Source organism: Hevea brasiliensis, chromosome 7 (assembly GCF_030052815.1).
Source record: "Hevea brasiliensis isolate MT/VB/25A 57/8 chromosome 7, ASM3005281v1, whole genome shotgun sequence".
NCBI classification, from domain to species: domain Eukaryota; kingdom Viridiplantae; phylum Streptophyta; class Magnoliopsida; order Malpighiales; family Euphorbiaceae; genus Hevea; species Hevea brasiliensis.
In genome coordinates, this window is record NC_079499.1 from 21,274,598 (window position 1) to 21,295,073 (window position 20,476).

The following is a 20,476-nucleotide window of genomic DNA, read 5'->3' on the forward strand; positions in this document are numbered from 1 at the left end:
TCTCTAGAGACCGGTGAAAATCCTATCCAAGAGGTCGATCTAAGGATCAGTTTATAACTGATCCCAAGGATACTCCCAGGAGATCCATGGATCAGTTTATAACTAATGCCAAGGATACTCCCAGGTGATCTAAGGATCAGTTTATAACTGATCCCAAGGATATTGCCGACCGGATGCTTCATCCGCTGTCGGAACACCCAATGTGGGAGCAAACCGCTGTCGGAACACTCAATGTGATGAGAAGCCGAATGAACTCAGTTGAGCAACTCGAGATCGGTACAACCAAAGCCCGCAATACGGATCGGTCAAATCCAGTTCTCTCACCATCGTCAATTAGGACCATCCAATCACCGGGATCGTAAATTTTCAGTCGAGGAATAGGGAATTCCATCGGAAGAGGATCAAAACCACAGTTGTAGCCGGAACTTTCCCCGGAACAGCTAGAACCAAGAAACAAGGAGAAAGAGAGAAAAATCGAATGAAGGAAATGCCACTATCAACAGGGGTATATATAGGGGAAAATGGGCATTTAATGCTGAGCGGAAAACGAAGCGGACGTTTCGAAAATCGAGATGTAATTAATGCTTGGACCGAATCCAGACTGATCAAGGGATAAAAGAGATCGGGAGATAGGAGATCAGCATGAGAGATCGGAATAGGAGCTAGGGGAGGGATCGGAAGACAAAAAGAATAAGACAAATTCCAATAACCGCCGTAATCGAGCCGAGGTAGTTAAAGCGTGATGACGAGATCTCCACCGCACGCCTAAGAATCGCCCGCAATGCCGACAGTGCCAGGTATGTCATGTGATACCTGTACATCCCAATCTCCACCGTTGATCTCACTTGTAAGGATGAATCCGAACCCTTGGATCAAAAGAGAAGATGACAATACCAGCGCTTTTTCACTCTCACCCTCGATCGTTCGGACAAGAGGATTCAAGACCGCTTGATTAAAAGAGGAAAAGGACAAAAACTTTGAGAATTGATCTCACCATTCGCTTTTGATTCTCTTTAATTCCCGAACATCCGATCATGTACTTCAAAATCCCGACCTCCATCTCCCTCAAAATGAATCCTGACCCTTCATGGGGAGCACCCGATTCCTATAAATACCTGCATGAAAAAACTGTTCAGGGGACGAAAAAAAAACGGACAAAAATATAGACAAGAGGCTGCTATTATCGTGGAGGAACTCAAACTTCATTCGCTTTGTTACTCATTGCTTTGTAGTGATCAAAAAGACTTTTGAAACTAGTTTTCGTGGAGTGTTTTCTTGGAAAAGATTTTGAATCTGAACTCTACATTTCCAGTTTGTTCATTATCCGGTCATACTCTCGCCATCTTTGCTTTCTTTTCTTCTGCTCAAGCTCAACTTCCTTCCACCGGTTCTTACCCTGTTAACTTTTAGCTAAAGCATCTCTCGGTTTCACGATGCACATCAACTCTCAGCTGGTTAATCCGCCATCTTCATCACTATTTACCACCTCATAGTTATTTCAATACATTTGGCTCCTCACAGACATCAACTCTCAGGTGATCAATCCGCCATCTTCATCACTATTTACCACCTCGCTTATTTCAATATATTTGGCTCCTCACGGTAAGAGTTCATATTACTGCTTTATTAAGTATTTGCGTTTACTTTTCGCACTTTCTTTGTTCTCTACGACGCGTTTACTCTAAGTTTATTCTAAGAAAAATCTCAAAGAACGTTACTCTCAAATTATCTCTTTAGTGATCGGTCCATCATTTCACAATTTTCGTCATTTCGAATACGAGCTTTTAGCTCCTAGTAGCGTGTAAGTGGTCGTGCAAAATATAGGTATCTCAGAACTTAAGGGCCTCTTTTACAAGAGAAAGCTTGAATAACACGTCAGAAAATAGCCAAACTATTAGGTCGACGTGAATGGGAATTCGCAAGATACCATGAAGAGGAATAAAACCAAAATAAACTAGATGAATGCATCGGACATTAATAGGTATGCGTGAAATGACTACATGGAAGGTCGGTAAATCAAGTTTAGTATTACCCATTTAGTCATAGGGTATCAAGAAACCTAACCTCCAGATTTTTGAATGCCGAAACCTTAGTTTTAGGTTCTTGTGACATGTAGCTGAAATTGAAATTCGGAGATCGGCAAAGCCCCTTCCAGTGCTCCTGCTAATCCGAAAGAGATCGGAGGAGAGTTCTTATCCGGTCTCACTTAAAATCTTAATAAATACTTAAAAGAGGTCGAGGAGAGTTCTTATCCGACCTCAATTCAAAATTTTTAATAAATATTTAAAAGAGATCGGAGCAGACTTATTATCAGGTCTCACTTAAAATTTTAATAAATGCTTAATAGAGATTGGAGGAGAGTTCTTATCCTATTCTCACTTAAAATTTTAATGAATACTTAAAAGAGGTCTGAGGAGAGTTCTTATCCGATCCCAAATTAAAATCTCTAATAAATATTTAATAGGATCTAAGAGAGTCCTTATCCGATCCCCAACCAAAATTTTAATGAATATCTAAAAGAGGATCGGGGGAGAGTTCTTATCCGATCTCCTAAATTAAATTTTAAATAAAACATTCCTTTTTAAGTAAAATTAACATGCAAAAGTAATTCACTAAGGTTGTCTCATTTACTTATGTATCTGGGTGATCCTAATCAGTGAAAAATCAAACATTCCTTTTACCAAAAGGACTAACATTCCCATCCGAGCCCTTCTAACTAATTTATAAAGGACGCAAAATTAAATCTACCTACCCTTATTAAGGGACGAGGTGGGGTGCCTAACACCTTCCCCACCCGTTTACGGACCCCGAACCTAGAATCTCTGTCTTGAAGTGGTTTCATTCTTTATTTATCTTCTTAAATGGTTTTCTTTAGTTCCCCTCAAAACTAAGGTGGCGACTCCTCACTCTTTCCCACTTCGGTGAGTGATCGTCCGGGCGACCGCAAAATCCCATTGCGACAGTATGCTTCAATATACCAACGTGCTTCTAACATAAGCATTCTCCTACACAATGGAACCTCCAGAGTATGACTAACACTTTCCATAATAGACATATCCAACTCTCATGAGTTTCCTTTCTGAAGAGTATTGATGAGATGTGTTCTTGCCTGTGCCGATGCCTTTTGTAAAAGATCGTCTCCTTCAAAGACAAAAAATGAAGCTTTGTACAGACTTAGCATTCCTATTACATCCTTCTTGTGGATTGCTAGAATATTTTCCTCAAGGTCCATGAAATTTTTAAATTCATCTGCGTTTCAAGCAAAACAATCCTACTCAAACTCTTAATACACCTCATACATATAAAAGATTGGTAATCCATAGCACAAATGAATTACCTTGAGAAACCTCATAACCATATTGTCTTAGGAGTCTGAACCTGAGAGAAGTAGCATGGAGAGATTTCCGGGTAAACAAATTACATTCTGCTGAATCAACAATTCCATCAAGAACTCTCTTTATGTCCTTCTCGAAGTGGAGTGCCAATCCCAACCGTTGGATATGATCAATCAGTTCAAGAATGGTTAAGAAATCCTCTCTTTCATTACAAAGTACACCTCTAGTTTCCTCCTCCAGCTTCGTTGCATTGTCTTTGTACAACACGTCCTGCAACATGCTCACTCCAAGCTTAATTACTTATCGGCAATTGTAATGAAAAATCGGCAAAAACAAGTGTTGAATAATTGATTCAAAATTAACTGTTGCAAATTCATTTTTTTTATTGCTTATTGACTCGGTCTAAGTTTGTTTATGTTCTTTCCTTATTTTTCTATTTTCTGGTTTAGTCAAGGCACGTTCAGTTAGTGCCAAATATTTTTGCTTATTTGTTGCTTTTTCAGTTGCTATGTAAAGCCTATTTAAAGGCAAATTACAGAGCATGAATAATAGGAAAATTGTTGTGCATCATTTTACAGCACATTTGTGCCCATCACCTGTTTGTTTAAATTCCTCTTTAAAGATAATTTCTTGTTTCCTATTTTTTTAACTCTGTTTCCCAACATTTGTGGTATCAGAGCCTAGTTCGTTTGTAACTGGGCGTAAAAGTCATGGCAAGTAACAGCAATGCATGGAGCATTTCTCAACCATCAATTCCTATCTTCAAAGGTGAAAGCTATGAATTATGGAGCATCAAAATGAAGACCTTTTTTAGGTCTCAAGATTTGTGGGACTTGGTTGAGAAAAGGTATCCTAATCCAGATGAAGAGGCTAGGTTGAAAGAAAATAGGAAAAGGGACTCCGAAGCATTATTCTTCATTCAACAGGCAGTTTATGAGTCCATTTTTTCAAAAATTACAGCAGCAAATACAACCAAAGAAGCTTGGAGGACTTTGCAAACAGCATTCCAAGGCTCCTCAAAGGTGATCACGGTGAAGCTTCAATTACTTCTTCTTGAGTTTGAGACCTTGTAGATGAAAAGTGGAGAATCGATGTAAGATTTTTTGTCTAGAGTGGCTGCAATTATTAATAAAATGAGGTCCCATGCAAAAGAAGTTTCTGATCAAACTATAATAGTAAAGGTGTTACGAAGTTTGACTCTAAAGTTTGATTATGTAGTTATAGCTATTGAGGAGTCCAAGGACCTTGCTATATATTCATTTGATGAATTGATGGGATCATTACAATCCCATGAAGCAAGACTGAATAGGACGGATAAGAAGAATGAAGAAAAAGCTTTTTATATCAAGGGGGAGTCTTCCAATCAGAAAAATAAAAAAGGTAGGTTTCAAGGAGAGGACGTGGCAGAAGAGGATTCCGTGGAAGACGTTCATGTGACAAAGGACGTGGTGATGAGCAAAATGGTTAAATGTAACAAATTGAAAAGCCAAGGGGCAATAAAGTTGGTGTTCAATGTTACTATTATAAATGGTTTGGGCATGTAAAAGTTAAATATTAGAAAAGGGAAAAGTAAGCAAGCTATACAGGACAAGAGGAAGAGAAGGAGGTCAAGCTTTTCATGGCCTTTCATGATGGTACAACAGCTTCTGATAACATTTAGTTTCTAGACAGTGGCTACTCTAATAACATAATAGGAATAAATTCATTGTTTAAGGAGCTTGATGAGTCATACAAGATAAAGGTGAGACTTAGAGATGACAAATAGATCCAAGTATAAAACAAAGGTACCGTGGTGATCAATAATGGTCATGGTAATATAAAGCTTCTTTACAATGTTTATTTTATTCCTGTTTTATCTCAAAACTTATTGAGTGTTGGGCAACTTATGGCTAGTGGGTATTCGATTTTTTTTGATGATGTCTCTTATGTGATTAAAGATGAAAAATCTGATCAGATAATAGTTGATGTACATATGACGCCAAATAAGTTATTTCCAATTGAAATGTCTAGTGTTGAAAATCATGCACTTGTTATTAAAGATAATAGTGAATCAAGATTGTGGCATTTGCGGTATGGGCATTTAAATGTAAAAGGTCTAAAATTGTTGAGTAAAAAAGAAATGGTGTTTGGGTTGCCCAAAATTGAGCCAACAGATGTTCATGAAGGGTGCATATATGGGAAACAATGTAAAAAACCATTTCCAATGGGGAAGTCTAGAAGGGCGTCTAGTTATCTTGAGATTATTCATGCTAACTTGTGTGGTCCTATGTAAACAAAATCGTTTAGTGGTAGTAGATATTTTCTCTTGTTTATAGATGACTATACTCGCATGAGGCAGGTTTATTTTTTGCAATACAAGTCAGAAACATTTTAGACCTTCAAGAAGTTCAAAGCTCTTATTCAAAAGCAAAGTGGAAGATGCATCAAGGTGCTTCGTACAGATAGAGGTGGAGAGGTTTTGTCTCATGAATTTATTTAGTTTTATGAAGAGCAAGGCATACATAGAGAGCTAACTACTCCAAATACATCAAAGCAAAATGGCGTCCTAAACGAGAGAATCAAATTATTGTTGAGATGGCAAGGAGCTTGTTGAAGGCCAAGGAACTTTCAAATGAGTTTTGGGCAGAAGGTGTTGTAACTACTATCTATTTGCTAAATTTATCACCAACAAAGGCTGTTCTAAAACAAACACCATATGAGGGTTGGAGTGGTAGAAAACCTTGGGTAAGCCATTTAAACATTTTTGGCTGTGTTGCTTAAGCTTTGGTTGATTCTCATAATCATAGTAAACTTAATAATAATTCAACAAAATATATTTTTATTGGTTATTGCTCTCAATCTAAAGCATATAGGTTTTATAATCCTATTAGTGGCAAAGTAGTTATTAGCAGGAATGTGGTTTTCAAAGAAGAGGCAAGATGGACTTAGCATGAGAATTTAGATGGTGTTCAACTTGAAATCTCAACTGAAAATAAAGCTCCACAAACTGATGTTCAGCAACCCTTTTTGTTAAGTCCTTTGTCATCATCAAGCTCATCTTCTTCAACGTCATCTTTCGAAGAAACACCTCCAACAAAATTCAAATCATTATGGGAGATTTATGAGGCTACTCAAGCCTTATTTGTAGCTGATCCAATAGCATTTGAAGAAGCAGCAGAGAAGGAAGAATGGTGTAGTGCCATGAAAGGAGAAATTATAGCAATTCAAAGGAATGAAACTTGGGAGTTGATGGATTTGCCCAATGATAAGAATGCAATTAGCCTAAAGTAGGTGTTCAAAACTAAGTATCATGCAGATCGTAGTATACAGAAGCACAAAGCTCAACTAGTGGCAAACGGCTACTCATAGCAACAAGGTATTAACTTCGAAGAAACATTTTCTCGTTGCTCATTTTGAAATAGTGAGAATCATCTTGGCATTGGTTACATAATTGCAATAGAAAGTGTATCAGCTTGATGTTAAATCAGCGTTTTTAAATGGAGAGTTGCAAGAAGAGGTATATGTTTCGCTATTTTGCAATTACCATAAGTGCATGTATCACTAATAAGTAATAAAGTGATAAGTAGAGTATTGTTCCCACGAGGAATTTTGTTTAGCAAGTACCAATCTACACAGAAATCTTGATTGTCTAAGCTATCGAATACTTAGGGAATGAAGTTTGTTAACTTTAAATACTAAAATGGTAAACTTAAAACAAAATGATTTATTTGAAGCAATTCTGGAATTAAGATTTCACACTTTAATTATACTAGGGATGTTATCTCGTTTATTTACTGTATTGAGGATCATTTTCCTTGATGGAAATCAGTCCTAAGCTATCCTAGATCCTCTCTCAAGGTATCTAGGGTATATTTTAATTAACTCGAACCCTACTTTCTTGGTGATCAAATCAATTAAAATCCTTTAAGACCTTTGACCAATTTTTAGGTTCCACAAAGGTATCAGCCTATGTCTAGGTCAGAATTCCTAGGTTCAAGATCTTGATTTTCGAATGTTAATCTTCACCTTTTAGTCCTTCAATTAACATCTACAATCATAACTAAGTGGGTACCAACACATAGCATGCATTAAGATCACAAGAAATTAAATCAAGAAACGAATCTCAAATCCAATAAATAAAACTCAGTGTTCATCCATAATAATAATTACAAGAGCTACTCTCCCAAATCCAGAATAAGAAAACTACTCACTCATGGTGTGTTCAGCAAATGTCATGATAAAAAGTAAAAACAATAAAAAGAGAGTTATGCAAAAGAAATAAAGTAATAAAGTTATGTCTAAGGAGATGAAATGAAGGAGCCAAAGAGAGTTTCAGCTTTGATCTTGTGAAGCTTCAGCTGAAAGACTTCTTTTGGTACTGATGTAGAGCACAACAATAGCAACCTTTAGCAGCATTCCCGATGACAGTGGCTGACCTCTTTTCCTGATGTTTTCTTTTCTATATATATTGGTTGCTCTAGGATTAGGTCATTTTGAGTTCAAAAGGCTTTAGGAGTCTCGTTAGAATTAGAAAACAGTAGGGGAATTCGAGTCAGAAAATAGGCTATAGCATAGTACACGGCTCGTGTGTCACTACACGGCTCCCGCAAAGTAGGGCCGTGTAACTTACTGGAGGAGAATTGCGTGGTCTTGTTTTGGCACAGAAAGTTACATGGGTCAGTGCCAACTACACGGGCCTGATTACATGGACTGTGTACTATTGTTCTCATAAGGTTCTTCAAGCTTATGCCTGGCAGAGACTTACACGGGTTCCCTGCAGATTACACGGGTTCCCTGCACAACCCATTTACTTATGTTTCTCATTGATTCTCTTGGCTTTCTTCAGGCAAAGAGTTACACGGGTTTGGGGCTTGGTTTACACGACCTGTGTACTTTGTATCAGCAGCAATTCTTTGTCCTTTTACCTCTCCAAGCTTTCGTTTGCACTCCCATTCTTTGGGGCTTCACCCAAACACCTGAAATAATGCAGAAAACATGGAATTAAGGGCTTGGCAACATATTTTATGAAAACTAATGAAATCAACTACTATGCATGAAAATACTTGTCTAAATGCTATGATTTAGAATACAAATATGCTTAAAAACATCTATATAATTCAAGTGTGTCAGTATATGTTACTCAACCCATAGGATTTATAGTTGAAGGCTAAGAAGAGAAAGTGTACAAGCTATAAAAAGCAGTTTACGGATTGAAGTAGGCTCTATGGGCATGGTATAGCAAAATTGACTCCTACTTTCTTGATAATGGCTTTGAAAGAAGTAAGAACGAGCCCAATCTTTATTTGAAGAGACCAAGTGATGAGAATCAAGCTACATCCACAACAAAGGATTTCATCCAAGGTCCAATTACTAGGGCTAGAGCTAAATCACTTCATAATTTAATTTGTGAAATCATAAGGAGCAAGGATTATAAGCTGGAATGGCATGAAGAAAAATGTAAAGGATTAAATTTGGTGAAAATTATGCTTAGAAGTGACCAGGTGTCATATGGAGCATTAGATTACATGGAATAACCTGTGGACATGCATGCACCAGATCCAACCCATGTACATGTATCTGTTGGCACCTTTTTCAAGGAATATTCCATCTGTTATAACCACTTCTCTTTTGGACTTAAATGCCCTTATTTGCTGCTGCATTAAATTTACTTTTTGTAAGGAGTTTTTAGTCTTTTGATAGATTAATTTTTGTTTGGACTTAAAGCTCCCTACAGCTGTTACAAAAGTAGGGATATTTTTGTCTTTAGCTTTGAAGCTAAGAGGCTATAAATACAAGTGTAATGAGAGAGTGGGGGACATACTTGAATATTAATGAGAGATTGTTTCTGCTCCTCTAGTGAGTAAATTGGCTGTTGCCTTTGTTCTTGTGAAGCTCATTAACTTGCTGAGATTCTATCTTGCAAGGTTTAATGTGCATAATATTCTTGGTTTATTCATTCTCCATATGAATTAGGTCAAGAATCCCATTTACGATATTTTCTTTGAATTACACAACAATCGATTGTCTGGTTCAAAGATTCAAATTCATACATCTTGATTTGGTGCTTTCCATATTGTTCATTTAATTCTTGAATGTGGGTTTTCAAGTTACCAATTACTTGAAGGTTCACATCAGTTTTGGTATCATAGCAAAGGGACGTCCAAACAAGGTAGATTCTCTATTTGCTTTTTATTCTTTGTGTTTCTTACCTTCTTCATATTTGCTGTTTGGCTCTTGGGGTTTAGTTGGACCTGTTTGTTTAAAAATTTGTTTTGTTGGGTTTGTCTTAGGGTTTTGGGTTAATCAAGCTAAAGCAATTATTCTAGCCATCCATTTTGCTTCCTTCATTTTGATATTAAGCATGAGAGATTATCTGGTTCATTGAGTTCGACTTACCAATTTGGCCTGAAACTGTACCAGCATTATTTGGGTGTGTTTAAGACGTTGGGTGTAAATTTTGGGGTTGTTTGATATCGTTTTCTTTGAACCAATATTTTGCGGACAGATCAAATTATGTTCACATAGCAAATAGACCCAGAAATTCCTGAAAATTTACAAGGTGTTTATACCCCATATCAGTAGTTCCCATATTAAATTTCAGCTTAAAATTCATTCGTTTGTGTGGGGAACCAAAATTTTGCGGCAGAATCGATCAAAATAAGTTCACATAGCAAATATACCCAGAAATTTCTGAAAATTTACCAAGTGCTTATACCCCATATCAGTAGTTCCCAAATTAAATTTCAGCTTAAAATTCATCCGTTTGTGTGGGGAACCAAAATTTTCTGTGAACCAGATCAAATTAAGTTCACATAGCAAATCACCACGAAATTCTGAAAATTCTGAGCCATTTGTGCCACATTCTCAAATTAAATTTCAGCTCAAAATTTAATCGTTTGTGTGGGGAACCAAAATTTTGCGGCAGACACGATTATATTTGATTTACATAGTAAGTCTGTCAAGAAAAGCGTGAAATTCTTGCAACAATTAGTTAGTATTGGGTTGCATTTGCCTACTCAATTTCAGATCAAAATACACTCATTTGCTTGGTGATCCTAAATTTATGCAATTCTTGGTGTATTGTGTGAGCTAGTAGTCTGATAAGTTGGTGGCAAACTTGGATATTTAAGCTTAATATCTCTACTTTAGGTTGTCTCTTTTCCAGCTTACTACTCTTTTATTTTGGTGTCTTCTTTCTTGATTCCTATTGCATTACATTTCCATACTTGAGCTTTTCTTTTCTTGACTTCTTGAATCACATTATTGTTTTCTTGATTACTCGTTTTGATCCGTCACGTTCAAGAATTTTATTGTGTGTTAAATTTTTGTGGGTACAGTCTTGGTTTGAGTTACTTGAGTTTGATAAGAACTTGTGGACATAACCAAGAGAGGTAAAAGGCAGAGTGGTGAGTTCATAAGAGGGAAAAAGCCTTGTTGAGTTAAACACGAGTGGAGTGTCCTCTGTTGAGTGTAAACACGTAAGGGAGTGAGTGAGGTGTTTTCTTTACACTAACCATTTTCTTGCAGGTCTGAAAACATGTCTAAAAGGGGTGATGGTAGTGAGGGGGAAGGTGAAAATCCATTCTACATGCAGGCTGTCAGACAACAATTTGAAAGAATGAATGTTGTGTGCAATGAAATCATAGATAGGTTGGAAAGATTGGAGCAAAGAGATAGGCAAAATGAGAGAAGGCCAAATAGGAGGGATCTTGTACCTCCAGTAGTTGAATCTGATGAAGTTGAGGTTGATAACTATGATTTTGAGGTTGAAAGACCTAGGAGGGGTAGATATGAGAGAAGAGCTGAAGATAGGAGGAATGGGGATAGGAGGATAAGAAGAGAGGAAAGAGAGAGGAATAGGGTAGATGACAATATCAAAAGTATTAAAATGAGCATCCCTTCTTTCCAAGGGAAAAATGATCCGGATGTGTATCTTGAATGGGAAAGGAAGGTAGAAGCACTATTCAGAGGAAAAGAAAGTAAAGTTAGCAGCAGTAGAATTTACTGATTATGCTTTGGTATGGTGGGATCAAGTGTTAATTAGTAGAAGGAGAAATTATGAGCAATCAATTGCAACCTGGGGTGAGATGAAAACTATAATGAGGAAGAGATTTGTTCCTAGTCATTACTATAGAGAGCTACATCAGAGGTTACAAAAATTGACTCAAGTTCTAAAAGTGTTGAAGATTATCATAAAGAAATGGAAATTGCTATGATTAGAGCAAATGTGGAGGAGGATAGAGAAGCCACCATGGCTAGATTCTTAAATGGGCTAAACAAGGAGATTGCTCATATTGTTGAGTTACATCACTATGTTGAGTTGGAGGATATGGTCCACATGGCTATGAAGGTAGAAAGGCAACTTAAAAGCAAGTCAAAATTTGGAGGAAATGCAGGTACTTCTTCATCTTGGAAGTCTAACTGGAAGAAGGAGGATAGGGAAAAGGCTTTTAGCAACTATAAGAAAAATGAGGATAAGGATAAGGAAAAGAAGGCGGAGAAGAAATTTGTAGAAAGTAAAGGAAAGGAGGTTGCAACTACTACCCGAAATAGAGACGTGAAGTGTTTTAGGTGTTTGGGCAGTGGACACATAGCTTCTCAATGCCCTAACAAGAGAGTCATGTTCATGAGAGAAAATGGTTAGTTAGAAACAGAGGAGGAAATTGTGAGTGATTCCACATCTTGGGGAGGAGGATGCAGAGGTAGAATATCTTTCTTGAAGGAAGTGCTCTAGTGATTATGAGAGCATTAAATACTCAAGTAAAGGAGGATGTTGGTGATGAATTGTAAAGAGAAACAATTTTTCATACAAGGTGTCTTATCCAAGACAAAGCTTGTAGTGTCATCATTTATGGGGGAAGTTGTGCCAATGTTGCTAGTACTATTTTGGTGCGAGATTAAGGTTGAGGACTTGAAACACCCTAGACCCTATAAATTGCAGTGGTTGAATGAATGTGGTGAGGTGAAAGTAACAAAGCAGTATTGATTTCCTTTGCAATAGGAAAGTATCAAGATGAGGTTATGTGTGACGTGGTTCCAATGCAAGCTGGCCATTTATTACTTGGCCGACCATGGCAATTTGATAGAAAGGTGATCCACGATGGGTATAAAAATAGGTATTCTTTTGAAATGAATGGAAGGAAAATCATTTTGGCACCTATGACACCAAAACAGATTTATGAAGACCAAACAAGGCTTAAGCAAGCAATGGGTGAGGAAAAATCAAGAGTGGCGAAGAGAGCAGAGAAGAAAAGAAGGAGTGAAAAGAAATTGAGTGAAAATGTTGTGAGTGAGCAAGACAAGGGTGGTTGTGAGGAAAGAAAAGAGAGTAAAGAAAAGAGAGTAAAGAAAACATTCCAAGAGTGCTTGAAAAAGGTGAATCTTCGGCGCAAAAAGAGAGCTGTGCGGAAAGAGGAGAGAAAATTAAGCTTGTATGCTAAAGGAAGAGATGTGAGGAATGCCATGTTTGCCAACAAGCAAATGTTATTAATTGTGTTTAAGGACTCTTGTTTATCCACATCTGACCTTGACCCCAATTTGCCTAGTGTTGTCTCCCTTTTGCAGGAATATGAGGATGTACTACCTGAGGAGATGCTAGCTGGACTACCACCTATTCGAGGGATTGAGCACCAGATTGATTTTGTACTGAGGCGATTATTCCCAACCGTCCAGCCTATAGAAGTAACCTCAAGAAACCAAAGAATTACAAAGGCAAGTTGAGGAATTGCTAGCTAAGGGATATGTGAGAGAAAGTATGAGCCCTTGTCTTTGCACTGTCCTTTTGGTACCAAAGAAAGATGGCACATGGCGCATGTGTGTGGATTGTAGGGCGGTCAACAAAATCACTGTAAAGTATAGCCATCCTATACCTAGATTGGATGATATGTTGGATGAACTTTGTGGTGCTTGTGTTTTTACCAAAATTAACTTAAAAAGCGGATATCATCAAATTCGCATGAAAGTAGGTGATGAATGGAAGACTGCATTTAAAACAAAACATGGACTATATGAGTGGTTAGTGATGCCTTTTGGGCTAACTAATGCTCCTAGCACTTTTATGAGATTGATGAATCATGTGTTGCGTGCTTTTATTGGAAAATTTGTTGTTGTTTATTTTGATGATATATTGGTTTCTGATAGAGGCATGAATGAACATATGCATCATTTAAGGGCTGTATTCGATGTGTTAAGAAAGGAAAAATTATATGCTAACTTGAAGAAATGTTCATTTTGCATGGAAAAGGTTGTCTTTTTAGGATTTGTCATTAGTGCTAATGGTGTTGAAGTTGATGATGAAAAAATTAGAGCTATTAGAGACTGGCCCATTCCAAAGACTGCATCTGAAGTACATAGTTTTCATGGACTAGCTAGTTTCTATAGAAGATTTATTAAGAATTTCAGTACCATTGCAGCACCATTGAATGATCTTGTCAAAAAGAATGTTAATTTTGTTTGGGAACAGAAACAAGATTATGCTTTTCACAAAATTAAAGAGATGTTATGCTCCGCTCCTGTGTTGGCTTTACCTAATTTTTCTAAAACTTTTGAGATTGAGTGTGACGCATCAGGAATAGGTATTGGAGCCGTTTTAATGCAGGAAAAGAGACCAATAGCATACTTTAGTGAGAAGCTTAATGGAGCTAGCTTTTGAGGTGGAGTTAGGCAGGTTCATATCACCAAGTAAAAATGATCTTCTCATTGTTTACCTTTACGTTGATGATATGATTTATATGGGTTCTTCTTTCTCTCTCATTAATGAATTCAAAGTTAGAATGAAGAAAAAGTTTGAAATGTCATATTTAGGGATATTGAACTATTTTCTCAGGTTAGAAGTGAAGCAAGTTGAAGATGGAATCTTTGTGTCTGATGTCTGATGCGTACTCCGCAAGTATACGGGTCATTCAAGTAGTAAAAAAAGATATCGTCCCACAGAGATTTGTTGTTTGAGTATCAAACTATAAAAGTCACGATTATTTGGGCTATCGATAATTTGTGTTAAAAATAGAGTAAGAGATGCAGTAAATTAAATTGGAAAAATAAAGAAATTATGATGAATGAAGCAATTAAAATTCTAAGCACTATACTAATTTACTAAAATTTTCAATAGGTAATTAAGAATTTAATTAATTAATGGCAAAATGATTTTAGAGTTGAGGTTCATGAAGTAAATTTTATTGGGATTTGGATAGGAAAAACCAAGATTATGGAAAACACAGGCTTGAAGAAAATTAATTGTGATTTTCTTTAATTTCTCTTTAAAGCAAACTAAAGAGTGTTTCAAAAGAAACTAAACCCCATTCTCATGCTATGTTTAATTACCCAAAACCCTTTAAGCACTTCAATCAACTTGAAATTCCTCTTAACCCACTAGTTTATTTCTAACACTAGGTGATTAAGTTTATTATCTTGATTATCTATTATAGATTTTCACCTCTCGGTCCTTCAATCTAAGATTAAGAACAAAACCCAAAGGGTACTAACAATGGGTATGTAAATAAGCACACAAGATAAGAATCAAAACTTATATATATTAAAATCTGGCTAAAACCAGTTCAAATCCACAGATAAAACTTAGATCATTACACCCAACTCTGAAATCTTAAGTATCTACTCACTCATGCTTGTATTTACAAGTATAAAATATGAAATAGAACAAGAAAACATGAAAATAAAACTAAAAATAAAAGAACCCAGAAGAAGAAGATCCAAATCTCTGAAAAATGGAAGCTGGAAAACGTCACTTTGCAGGCGTTTTTCCTCCTAGAAATGGCATGATTCCCTCTTTCCTTTTTCTTTTGATTTTTCTCTCTCTTTCTTCTTATGATAAAAATGAGAATATGATGCTTATATATCCCCTCAAGGTTTGCCCTAAAAATAGTCTCTAAAAGGATAAAGACAAAAGGTGTAAAAAGAGAAAATTTTTCCATGTCAGCAAATCTGCCATCACCATCCCACATTCTTCATGTTGATTTAAGTTGTTTTCCACACACCTCATGTTGATTCAGAGGAGGAGCCTTTAGATTCTGCACGACCAGCTACACGAGGCATGTTGAAGCCCTTGAAACTTTCGACGTGTTTTGTACTAAAATCTCTGTTTACATGACCCAGTGTGAATTTACATGCCTCATGTGGATTCCTGCTGGCTAACTCTTATCTTCACACGACCCTTAACACGGAGCATATTGAAGCCCTTGAAAGTCTCAGTTGGACTTCTTCTTTAAGCGAATTTCCTTCATTTTTCACACCACTTTAGGCTTCCAAATCACTTTGAATTTCTTCTATATTGACCTTTTTGCCTTTAAACCTTATTAAAATCTATCAAAAACATTAAAATCCCAAAAATCAAATATAATGAAACTAAAATTAACAAATTAACTAAAATAAGCATTAAAAGCATAAAATTACTAAACTAAAAAGGCAAAATGGATGCAAAACTACCCTAAAATACTTATATAAAATGAGTTTATCAAATTCCCTCAAACTCAAATCTTTGCTTGTCCTCAAGCAAAATAAAAACAATTATATGCAATTGGATTGCCTTTTCTTAAATTCATGAAAATCACTCATTCAAGCTTTCAAACTTATCTCTAGCCACCAACAAATCATACACCCACCTTCAAGATATAAGGAATTCAATTCTCACCAAAGTTATCACCGCTTAGCCTTGGGTCAATTATTCATTCTATCAAACCCAAACCAATCAATTACATAGAGAAATCATGCTAAAATAGGCTCTAAAACAATCCATAAACTAAAGCATCTCAAATGATGATGGAAATAGTTTAAATAGATGAATAATGTGCCAATCCCATAGGCAAACCAACTAATCCTATCTCCACTAATGGAGCAAAACACAATCAAGAGATCAAAAGGACTTTTAATGGATGTAATGGGGCTAAAGGGTAATAATGTGGCTAACAAGAAAAGGTAAAAGGGAAGCAAAACATGAAAATAATTGAATTGTTAAAAAGATCAAGAAACACTTTTCTTTTATTATTATTATTATTATTATTTATTATTATTATTTTATTTTTTATTTTTATTTTTTTTATTTTTATTTTTATTTTTTTAGAATCAAATGGGAGGAAAAAAGTTACAATAAATCACCAATGCTAGCATACAATTTTTGCAACTCTTTTAGGGACTACATAAATAACATTGAATTTTACATTGCAATTGTCCCTTTTTAATCCACCCCCAAACTCATTTCTTTGTATACTTGGGTGGTAAATATTATTTTTTTCGCAATATGATATGATTGCTAGCCAATTTTACGTTAGTACTTCTCCCACTTGATTATTATATAATTTTTTTTTTTTTAAGAATCTATCTCTTAAACAAATTATTCTCACAAAGGACGGTAAGTGTTTAGGTTTATAGCTAGGTAAATTATGGGTGTCAAGGAAATAAAGGGTATAAATGAAGGCTCAAATTGGTTTCAAAGGAAAATTTTAAAATGAGGTTGGTTAAGGCTAAAAATGTGGGTTTGAAATTCGAAGAATGCCTTAATCATTTCTCTTTTCAAATGAATGCAAAAATTTCACCTCAAAAGGTCTAGAAGGCTTGTTCTAGGATTAGTGAGACACAATTAGTTATTTCTTACTCTAGAGTTTTCTTTAAGCACTCAAAACTCATTATAATTAATTGGGTAGCCCTTGGCTAAGAAGATATAAACCTAGATAAGAATCTCATATTCTCATACCAATTCAAAACTTTCAATATGTCAAACCCATCTAAAGGCAAGCTCAATTACTTTTCAAAATGATTCTCAATCTTCTAAGAATTAGGTAAAAATTTATTTATTTATTTATTTATTTTTATGTATGCATGATTCCTAAAATGAATGCAAAAATTAAATAAAATAAAAAAATTGAAATAAAAACTATAAATAATCTATATGATATCTATATGCAAATGTATATATTTACATGGTGTAGGTATATGGTGTATGTGAACCAAGTAACTAAGTATAAAGGAAATGCAATGAAATGCAATTTAAGTAATGTAAATAAAAAGGATTAAAATTTTTTACAAAAATTTTGCCCTCCCCCAAACTCAAATGAGACAATGCCCTCATTGGCTTAAATGATTGCAAAGATGGACAAATAGTAAATAAACTAATCAGCTCATACAATATGTACAATTGGGAATTAAAGCTAAATAAGAACAATTAATTCAAAATTAAGCTCAAAATAATATGAACAATGTAGCTCAAAGAAAATATGTGCAAAAGTATCCCAATTATATCAAATTAAATAGGAGTGAGGTGAAAAAGGGAAAAGTGAATTGGAAAATTTTAGAGTTCAGATTTTTAGGTGAACATGTGCGGTAATTGAGTAGCATGAGGCATGTTGAAGTAAAGGTAAATTCGCATGCCCTGTGCTGAATGCTGATCAACTGACACTAGGTACCAATTTGGGGCATGTCATGCCTCCTGAAAATTTCGGTGGGTTTTAAAAATTTTACAGTTTTAAGCAATTCAAATAGCTTACATGATAGCATAACTTTTAGTATGAGGCATGTCATACTCAATGCTATCTGACCTGATATAAAACTCAAGATTTCACTTTAAAAACCCAAAATTCTAAAAATACTCTACCAAAGAATAACCACAATCAGCATGAATTATTTCCCAAAACACTTTAAAATAGATCTCAATCGTAGTTCACACCTCAAAATGCAAAAGTTTAACTCAATATCATGTATTGTCAACCCATATACTCATACCATCAAAGCATATTCAATATATCCAATAAAAGTAATGAAAGTACTATTCACATGATATGCAGTAAACTCAATCTTTAATGTATGCTTGATACTCAAAATAACAAAAATCAATACCTTGACACTTTATATAAAATTTCCACCAAATTAACACTTCAAAACACATATATCAACCAAACATCCTCATTCCATCAAAGTATATTAAACCTAATAGCAATTTGGCATAAAAAAAAAATATTGTTCACAATGAGATAAAAGTGCAGAATACTTCCCCAAACAGCAGTTACCCTTTCTTCTTGCAGCATATTACTAACTCCAAATTATAGCAATCATCCCTTCAAGATTAACAAATTTAAAATAAACTGAATTGGCCAAACTAACACATATAAACATAGCTAAAACACTGAAATAAGCCACAATTAAATATGAACATGTTAAGCATTATTGCACAATCCTAGAGCAAATTTTAATCCTTATCATCAATTTCTCTCAACTAAATTTTCTGATTTCATTCTAGCTCAAGCAACACATCATCTTGGCAAAAAATTTACTGTTTACCAACAAATTAAAAGAAACACAGAAAACTTCCCCTAAATAAGCAATTTGGTTTTCTTTGCAGCAATTTCCAAAACATCCAATCTTTACATTTTGCTTACAAACCAAAAATTAAACAAATATCAAAATTTGAGTTATAAGGGATGAAATAAGAAAAAGAAAATTAACAAACTACTAAAAATAAACTTGGGTTGCCTCCCAAGAAGTGCTAATTTAAGGTCATTAGCTTGACCCCTTTTCAGTTCATAGTGGTTGGAATTGGAAAGTGTTGCCTCCTTTCTCAACAGGTGATGCAATAAATTTGTACTTCAACTTTTTCCCATTGACTATGAAAGTACCTGTTGCTTTGTTTAGAATCCCAACCACACCTTGCAAATTACTCTTACAAACTTGAGATGAACCTTCTACTTCGAGTTGTTTAGATGGAGCTTTAAGTTTTACTCTTGGAGTTTCATTCTTATAAAAAGGAAGTGGCAAAGGAGACTTTTTCTTTTGCACTGTATGTTGATTACACGGAGAATGAAGAGTAATTTGACTTCCCTCCAACTTAATATCTTTTCTTAAATTCTGCTTCCACAATCTCATCAATAACATCCACCCTTAAACAAGGATCAACTCCATGATGTTTCTTCAAAGTCTGATTCAAATTAAATTCCATGTCCTCTTCTCCAACTTTTAATGTCAATCTACCATTCTTTACATCACTTATAGCCCCAGCTGTGGCTAAAAATGGCCTTCCCAAGATGATAGGTATGTGAATATCCTCTTCCATTTCAAGAAGCACAAAATCCACAGGAATGAAAAATTTTCCAACTTTTAAGGGCACATTCTCCAAAATTCTCACTGGATATTTGATAGATCTATCAGCTAGTTGCAAAGAAATGGTGGTGGGCTTCAAATCTCCTACCTTCAGCTTTTCACAAATGGAGAGTGGCATCAAACTTACACTAGCTCCAAGATCACACAATGCCTTTTCAATACTAGTGTTCCTGTAACACCCTCCCGGTAGCAACTCCGTACATTCTACTGTTCCGGTGACCGGTGTCGGTCCGGACAACTAGAACGTCCGGAAAAATATTTAAACTAAAGTCAGGAACCATAATTAACTCAAATATTAATAAGAAAAATTTAGTAAAAATTTTAGAAATAAAATACAACAAAGTCAAATGAGCCGGTGCCCAAGCGATGGGTAATCAGAGGTAAGTTGCGGTTCTCGCAACGAGGAGCCCTAGACCCGGAGAAAAATTCATAAAATAATTTTTGGGACACAAGAGAAGGGTCATTGAGGTTCCTATGGCATTAGAATGCCAAGAAAATATTTAGAAAAATTTTTCAATCGGTACAGACAATTTTAACCTGTTAAGCCAAACGGAGGGCATTTTGGTCATTTCACCTTCAGAGGTGATTTTTGGCCGACTTGTCCAGTTAAGTAAATAATTATTATGACATAAAATGTGAATAAATATTACTAAAAATTGAATTGAAAATGAGTAGAAAAGAAAAGAAAAAAAATGAATTAAATGGGAATTTATGACATCACATGATGTCATTAGTGTGCCTTCACCCACTCAAGTGTTGACACATGGCTATAACCCATTTAAAATCAATAAAATGGGCAGAAAATGAATGAAAAATGCAGCTTTCTTCTTCTTCCCAATTTTAGACGTGAACCTTTTCTTCCTCCATTAAAATTCATTTCATTTTCTCTCTTCCAAACCTTGAATTCTCACCACTAAACCTTAAGTCTCTTCATTAAAAATTATCCTTACCTCTTGGGAAGGTGTTTGGCAGCCAAGAAAACAAAAGAAAGTGAGGAATTTACAAGGGAAAATTCTGCCCTCCTAAGGTTAGTGCTAAATTCTTACTTCTTCCTCTTATAATGA

The 20,476-nt window shown here is 35.4% G+C and overlaps 1 pseudogene; it reads right to left on the bottom strand.

The window, feature by feature from the left end:
* The window catches only part of LOC110641111 (probable terpene synthase 12), a 71,668-nt pseudogene that overhangs the window by 21,933 nt on the left and 29,259 nt on the right, over window positions 1–20,476 (bottom strand).